This window comes from Rhinopithecus bieti, unplaced genomic scaffold (genome assembly GCF_001698545.2).
Source record: "Rhinopithecus bieti isolate Rb0 unplaced genomic scaffold, ASM169854v2 scaffold_19708, whole genome shotgun sequence".
Taxonomy (NCBI): Eukaryota; Metazoa; Chordata; class Mammalia; order Primates; family Cercopithecidae; genus Rhinopithecus; species Rhinopithecus bieti.
Window position 1 is genome coordinate 1,798,303 of NW_016810765.1, and position 7,551 is coordinate 1,805,853.

At 42.9% G+C, this 7,551-nt stretch overlaps 1 protein-coding gene across 1 annotated transcript in view; it reads left to right on the forward strand.

Annotated features, from left to right (window-relative positions):
- The window catches only part of GCNT1 (glucosaminyl (N-acetyl) transferase 1), a 129,649-nt gene extending 124,157 nt beyond the window's left edge, over positions 1-5,492 (forward strand). Inside the window, exons 3-4 of the transcript XR_001889329.1 lie at positions 1,067-1,329; positions 5,454-5,492. The gene's annotated coding sequence lies outside the window, so the exon portion shown is untranslated. The remainder of the gene's footprint in view (positions 1-1,066; positions 1,330-5,453) is intronic.
- Positions 5,493-7,551: the final 2,059 nt, after the last annotated feature.

Consider the following 7,551-nt stretch of genomic DNA (forward strand, 5'->3'; position numbering starts at 1 on the left):
GAGGGACGGGGGGACGGGGAGGGGGGCGAGGGAGGACAAGAAAAGAAAAGGGGAGGGGAGGGGAGGGAAGGGAAAAGAAAGACAGGGTTTTGCTCTGTTGCCCAGGCAGAAGGGCAAGGTGTGATCATGGCTCACTGCAGTGTCGACCTCCTAAGCTCAAGCAATCCTTCCACCTTAGCCTCCCAGGTAACTGGTACCACAGGCACATGCCACCATGCCCACCTTATTTCTTAGCTTTTGTAGAGATGAGGTCTCCCTATGTTGCCCAGGTTTATCTCAAACTCCTGGGCTCAAGCAATCCTCCCATCTCAGCCTCTCAAAGTGCTGGGATTACAGGCATAAGCCACCATGCTTGGCCTCGATATTTGTTACTCGGTCAATATTTATTGCTATAAACTTCCCAATGAAAGGAGATTTGAAGGGTGGTTTTAACCTTCTTCTTTATCTTAGGTGATCAATCACCTCAGTTTGCCCTGGACTGTGAGGTTTCTGGGATGCTGGATTTGGGATGCTAAAACCAGAATAAGTTGGTCATCTCATCTTTATCTTCCCCCTAAATATCCAGTATAATCTACATCAGTGCTTTAAAATGGAATTTATGTTTTATGGGCATTAGCAATTCAGAAATGTGCCTACACAGGCAAAGAGAAAGAACAGGGGAGTCACAAATAGGCTTAGCCACATACAGGTGATACACTCACACTTCGAGTGTTGGGCACCAATAGGTGAAGTTTCTGATTAAGAAGAGAATTATAACTGAGCAGGGCATTGGAAGATATCCTCTTATGGAACCTGAGAAGCCTAACCCAAACTATTTGCAGCCAGGTCACCTACCTCTGAAGCGGTCTTGGGGGATGGTTAGAAATCAGCATAAGTTTAATAAAGCTGGTTCCCATTATCACATGTCAATACATATCCTGAATTATACCTAACAAACTCTGCAGCTTCTACTTTGGAAAATCCTTCTACAGTCTATCCAGGTACTGAAGGTGCCAAACTGAGCAGTGTCCTTGAATGTTCCTGTGTCCTCCTCACACCCAGTTACTAAGACCTCTCTCCTTCACAGTGACTCCATTCACATGCTCCTGTCTTGTCATCGAGCCCTGTTCATCTCTTACCATCTTTCACCTGGACCATTGCCAGTTTCTGAGCTGCCTGCTCTTGAATGCCGGCTTCCTGAAAATATCACCAAAACAATCTGGTCATAAGACAAAGCAGAGTCTATTGCTCACTGAAGTAACAGAGAGCTCCGTCTTTAGAGTCTTGGTAACATTTCGGTGAGAGGACGACCCGATCGCACTGTTTAGGAGGTTTCGGATGCTGATTAAGGTGAGTCTGACAATGTGGGGTCTTGGCAAATAATCATGATTAAATAGTTTAAGATTAGAAGACATAGCAAAGTGAGGATTTTGAGGAAAAGAGTTCAAACAGTCTTGGAGTATAAACTGCTTTTTATTGATGTAACTCTGAAGATGTTCCTGGAGTAAAAAAAAAGGAAGTTATTTGCAAGTTTTACCTTCCAGGGTGAGAGTTTCTGGAATAGGAAAGTTCTGCTGATGAAGACAGTAAACTGTGTGAGTGTAGATGGTTTTGCCTGTCACCTCCATGCCTCCTATCTCAAACTCTTCCACTCTGATAGCAGCAGCAACAATAATAACAATAGTTACAATATTAGTAGCAGCAAATATTTAGTTCTCATTAGATGCCAAGCACGGTCCTAAGCATTTTACAAATACTATCACATTAAAGTTTGCCATAATCCTATGGTATTGGCACTATTATTGTCCACATTATACAAATGTAGACACTGAAGCAGCTTAGAGAGGTCAAGTTATTTGGCCAAGTCACACAGCACCTTCCACAGTCAGAGTTCTATCAGAAATGAAAATTTGATAATTGAACACTTGCATAAACTTTTTCAAAGATTTCCTGTTGCCTAAAACATAAAAATCTTGATTTCTTCAAATACTACACAGAACCCTCCATGATCTGGCCTCAGTCCCACCCCTCCAGTCTTCTTCATTGTATAGGATGCTCTACCCATTCCTGCACCACACATGATGCTGTTTCACGTCTTCATGAATAGCGCTCATTTGGGGTTTTTACTCCTGGTATCTACTCATCATCCATCTAATAAAAACAGTAGCCTGGGGAAACAGTCTCTTCCCTCACTTTCAGCCTGTTTGCATTATCCCCACTTAATGTGAACTGAGACTAAGAAGGTGCTGGGATTGTTGCACTCATCTTACAGGAAGCAGGAGAATTAACCAACACTGAGGAGCAATGGGAAGATTTCAAACTATGTCATGGGGCTGTCCTGCAAGCCCTGGAGCAAGCTGAGCCCAAGCCTTTTCATTTATATAATCCAATACATTTTATTGTTTAAGAGAGTGATTTTTTAAAGCACTTCCATCAGAAAAGGCCTTAATTCACACTGCAGTCTGCTAGAACATATTTCTTCAGGCTTTCAGACTAGAACACCCTCACCTTTCAACATTCAGCCCAGATATCACCACCTCCATGAGGGTTTTTGTTTGTGTGTGTGTGTGTGTGTGTGTTTGAGACAGTCTCTCTCTGTCGCCCAGGCCGGAATGCAGTGGTGCAATCTTGGCTCACTGCAACCTCCGCCTCCCGCCTCCCGAGTTCAAGAGAGTCTCCTGCCTCAGCCTCCTGAGTAGCTGGGATTACAGGCACCCACCATTGCACCTGGCTAATTTTTGTATTTTCAGTAGAGATGGGGGTTTCACCATGTTGGCCAGGCTGGTCTCGAACTCCTGACCTTAAGTGATCTGCCCGCCTCAGCCTCCCACAGTGCTGGGATTACAGGTGTGAGCCACTGTGCCTGGCCTAGGAGATCTTTTCTGACCATCCCTGTCCCCCACGGCCATGCATAAATGTCCACTCTTTTCTTTGGCTTCCATAGTATCCTAGACAGAATTAATCACCATCATCTAAAATAGGCCATTGAACTTACTTGTGCACATATGTGTGATTTTTTTAAAAATCAACTTTATTCTTTAGAACAATTTTAAGTTCACAGCAAAATTAAGTGAAAAGTACAGAGAATTTTCATATCCCATATATCCTCTACCCTTCCTGTCCCCAGTATTACCTCCCCACTTTTATTTATTTATTGAGATGGAGTCTTGCTCTGTCACCCAGGGTGGAGTGCAGTGGCGCCATCTCAGTTCACTGCAACCCCTGTCTCCTCGGTTCAAGTGGTTTTCCTACCTCAGCCTCCCTAGTAGCTGGGACTACAGGCATGTGCCACAATGCCTGGGTAATTTCTGTGTCTTTAGTAGAGATGGGGTTTCACTGTGTTGCCCAGACTGGTCTTTAACTTCTTACCTCAGGTGATCTGCCCCCCTCGGCCTCTCAGTGCTGGGATTACAGGCGTGAGCCACCGCGCCCGGCTGTTGTTGCAACTTTTAATGGCAAAACCCACAATTACTTTTGCACCAACCTAATAAATCGATAAAGTCAATTAATTTGCTTAATTTTGATTAACCACTCTTAAGGGAAAAAATAATTTCAGATTTTTTTTCCTCAAATAGAAATCATAACAGTCGAGGGGGAAAAATACAGACTTACTGATAACCTTTTATAATTTGGCTGAATTCAGCTTGTCTTTATTCTCCCTGTGAAATAAAACCTTAGTGAAAACTAAACGCTGCACCTGAATTAAAGTGTCCTGTCAGGTTTTTTCCTGTCCACAAATATTTCTGTTCAGGAAATTTGATCTTTAGGAATCTGATGTCCTTTCCTCACTGCCTAAGCATGTGACTGAAATAACCGGGTGGGGGAACTGATCTTTCATGTGTGGTTACAGAGCTGGGGGCTCAGGAAGGTCAAAGTTACTTCTGTTCACCAGGAGAAGGGAAGAAAGAACGAGGAGCCAGAGACAGTGCACTTTTGTGGGTCTCCAGCTGCATTCTTTCCCAAGCCATTTCTAGAATCGGCATGAGGGAGGTCAGGGTACACCTGTTTCCTAGGAAGCTGGACTCCACTTTGCATGAACTGCAAACAAGGAAATAGGGATGGAGAGTGAAAATAGGGAAGAGTATGAGTTCAAAAACTTGAAAAAATAATGTACACATTTTTGACTTAGGAGAACAACAACAAACCAGTGGCATAGGAGAGAGGAAAGCCTTCCCCAGGAATCTTTCCTCATAACTTTGCGTGGTAGGCGGGCTGTGGGGAGAGACGTGACTCAGTACTGCTGTGTCACTTAACAGTTGAATCTGCCTGGAGTGCAATGGCAGAGGATGAAAAATTGCCTACTATAATTGTTACAGCCATTTAAGAACGTTTCCCTCCACCTGGGCACTATTGACATATTGGGCTAGATAATTCTTTGTTGTGGGAGTGGAGGCTGTCCTGTGCATTATGAATGTTTGACAGCATCCCTGGCCTCTACCTGTTAGATGCCAGTGGCAACCCCAGCCCCACCCTGAGGCACCATCATTGTGATCAAGATGCCTCCAGACATTGTGAAATGTCTCTCGGAGGGTAAAATCATTCCTGCTTGAGAACTCCTGATTTACAGGAATAATTTCATTTCTATCGCAGTGCCTGTCTTATATGGGGCAGAGTGTTTACTATGTGAAAATTACTAACTAGGTACAGCTTTACCTGGGTGAACCAAATATTCATGATTGCTGCTCATATGGGACTTAAATCTGATAAGTGAAAAGATGGATAGGTGAATGCAGGATGTCTCAAAAAGCAGATGTGATTTCTCTTAGGGATCAACCAGTGTTAAAAAGAAAAAAATGTCACCCAGCCTACTTCCTTTCTAGTCAATCACAGGAGGTTAAAAACAATCCTTGTGTGAGGCAGGCCAAGGAGTCCCCCATTAGATTCCATTAACCCAGGGAAAAAAAGCAGTAATATTGGCCAGGCGCGCTGGCTCACATCTGTAATCCCAGCACTTTGGGAGGCTGAGGCAGGCAGATCATGAGGTCAGGAGTTCGATACCAGCCTGACCAATGTGGTGAAACCCCATCTCTACTAAAAATACAAAAATTAGCCTGGTGTGGTGGTGCGCACTTGTAATCCCAGCTACTGAGGAAGCTGAGGCAGGAAAATCACTTGAACCTGGGAGGCAGAGGTAGCAGTGAGCCGAAATCATGCCACTGTACTCTAGCCTGGGCGACAGAGTGAGACCCCATCTCAAAAAAAAAAAGAAAAAAAAAAAGGTCAGTGATACCTATGACAATATGACAGGCTTTTGGAAATATAAGGAAACAAGATACAGTATATTAAAAATAATTTTCAAATACTAGACTGCTTCAAAATCAAGTGAAAGTGTTGATAAAAACATAGATGTCTGGGCTCTACCTTATGTTTTAAAATCTATGAGGGTGAAGCAGGTATGATTAATTCTTTTTATAAAAAGATACATATATGTACACATATATTTAATTGAGACGGGTTCTCACTATGTTTTCCAGACTGGCTTCGAACTCCTGGGCTCAAGCAATCCTCCCACCTCAGCCTCCCAAAGTGCTGAGATTACAGGCATGAGCCACCATGCAGCCAACCAGGTATGATCACTTCTTATTATTCATGGTAGTTATGTTCTGTAAACTCATAGCAAACACTAAATTAGTGAATATTGGACTATTGCTGCAAGGGGAAATATAAGGTGAGGCTCCTGAGAACCTCTGGTCACTACATTTTTGTCAATTGAAATGCCATTTGCATTCTATAGGTTCATTTTCCAACTTCCTTGTAAAACAAGCCAGTCTCACCAGGGTTGAAAATCGTCTCTTCCACGTAACTCTTTTCCCGTAGAACACTGAGCAAACATTTAAAAATGTGTTCCGCAGCATTCTGACCTGCAGAACCTACCCCTCCCACAGGTTTAACATTTTTCCATGCTTCGTCGCCTTTCGAAATGTGTGGGCCAGCCAGCACTAGACACAAAAGGTTTAACATTTTTCCATAAATTTCTTTGGCTTTCAGCCTCACAGCAATGCTGTCCACTGTGCTTTTTTTTTTTTAATCTGTCATCATCTCATGAATACACCCATTTAGCCACTCTTCCCTCTTATTTGTAGATCTAACATGCAACTGTAGATGTTACTTTAGCGCTTTCTGGAGCAGCGTCACACCCAACTGGGAAATGTCACCTTCCTTTTTAGGTGTACATGATTGTTGACTCATTCACATTGAACTGTAAATCATGCCTGAACAAAGCTTATCTAACACACATTTTCTCTGTGTAAGGCATGTCACAGCCTTCCTGCACTTATGAACACTAGACAGCGCTTTCAGTGCTATGCCTGGGGCCTATTTACTTATTATTTATTGAATATCTAATTTTAGTCCCAAAAGCTTTTATTCAGTTCTCAAATTGTTACCATGAAAGAAATGATAAATTGTGATTTTATTATTACTCTGTCACTGTGTGTCAAGCCCTTGTTACAAAATCTCCATTTACTGTCTCCAAAAAACCAATAGAAAACCCACAAGTTATATTACCTAATGATCTATTAACAGATGACCCTAGCTTCTCCAAGTGTGCTCCCCGACCAGTAGCAACAACATTACCTTGTTTGGCTGGGGGTGATGGCTTGCTCACACCTGTAATCCTAGCACTTTGGTAGGCCAAGGGGGGAAGATGGCTTGAGTCCAAGAGTTCGAGACAAGCCTAAGCAACATAATGAGACCTTGTCTCTACAAAAAATAAACAAAATTAGCCAGGCGTGGTGGCACACACCTGCAATCCCAGCTACTCAGAAGGCTGAAATGAGAGGGTAACTTGAGCCCAGGAGGTCGAGTCTGCAGTGAGTCATGATCACACCACTGCACTCCAGCCTGGGTGACAGAACAAGACCCTGTTTCAAGAAACAACAACAAAAAAGAAAAAAAAATAACCTTGTCTGAAATGCAATTTTCAGACCCTAACTTAGAACTACTGAAGTAGAGACTTGGTGGTGGGTGGAGACCAGCAACCTGTGCTTTATCAAGCGGTTTTTTTTTTCTTTCTTTTTTTGAAACAGAGTCTCACTCTGTGGTCCAGGCTGGAGTTCAGTGGTATGATCTCAGCTCACTGCAAACTCCACCTCCAGGGTTCAAAGGATTCTCAAGCCTCAGCCTCCCGAGTAGCTGGGATTAAGGTGCACGCCACCACACCCAGCTAATTTTTGAATTTTTAGTAAAGGTGGAGTTTTGCTATGTTGGCCAGGTGGGTATCCAACTCCTGGCCTCAAGCGATTTACCCACCTCAGCCTCCCAAAGTGCTGGGATTACAGGCGTGAGCCACTGCGCTGGGCCTTTATCAAACTTTTTAAGTGATTCTGATGCATCCTCAAGTTTGAGAACCACCGGAATAGACAAATGTTTATTGACATGAAAAGTTCACAATACAATGAGTTAAATAAGAACACATTGCAAAGGAATATATACAGTGTGATTCTGGTTTTGAAATATTTACACATATGCAAATGTATAAAAACAGATCTGTAAAGGTGTACTTTAAAATGGTAACAATTGTTACCACTGGGTAAGGAGGTTACAAGGGATTCTTTCCTTTTTTTTTAACCT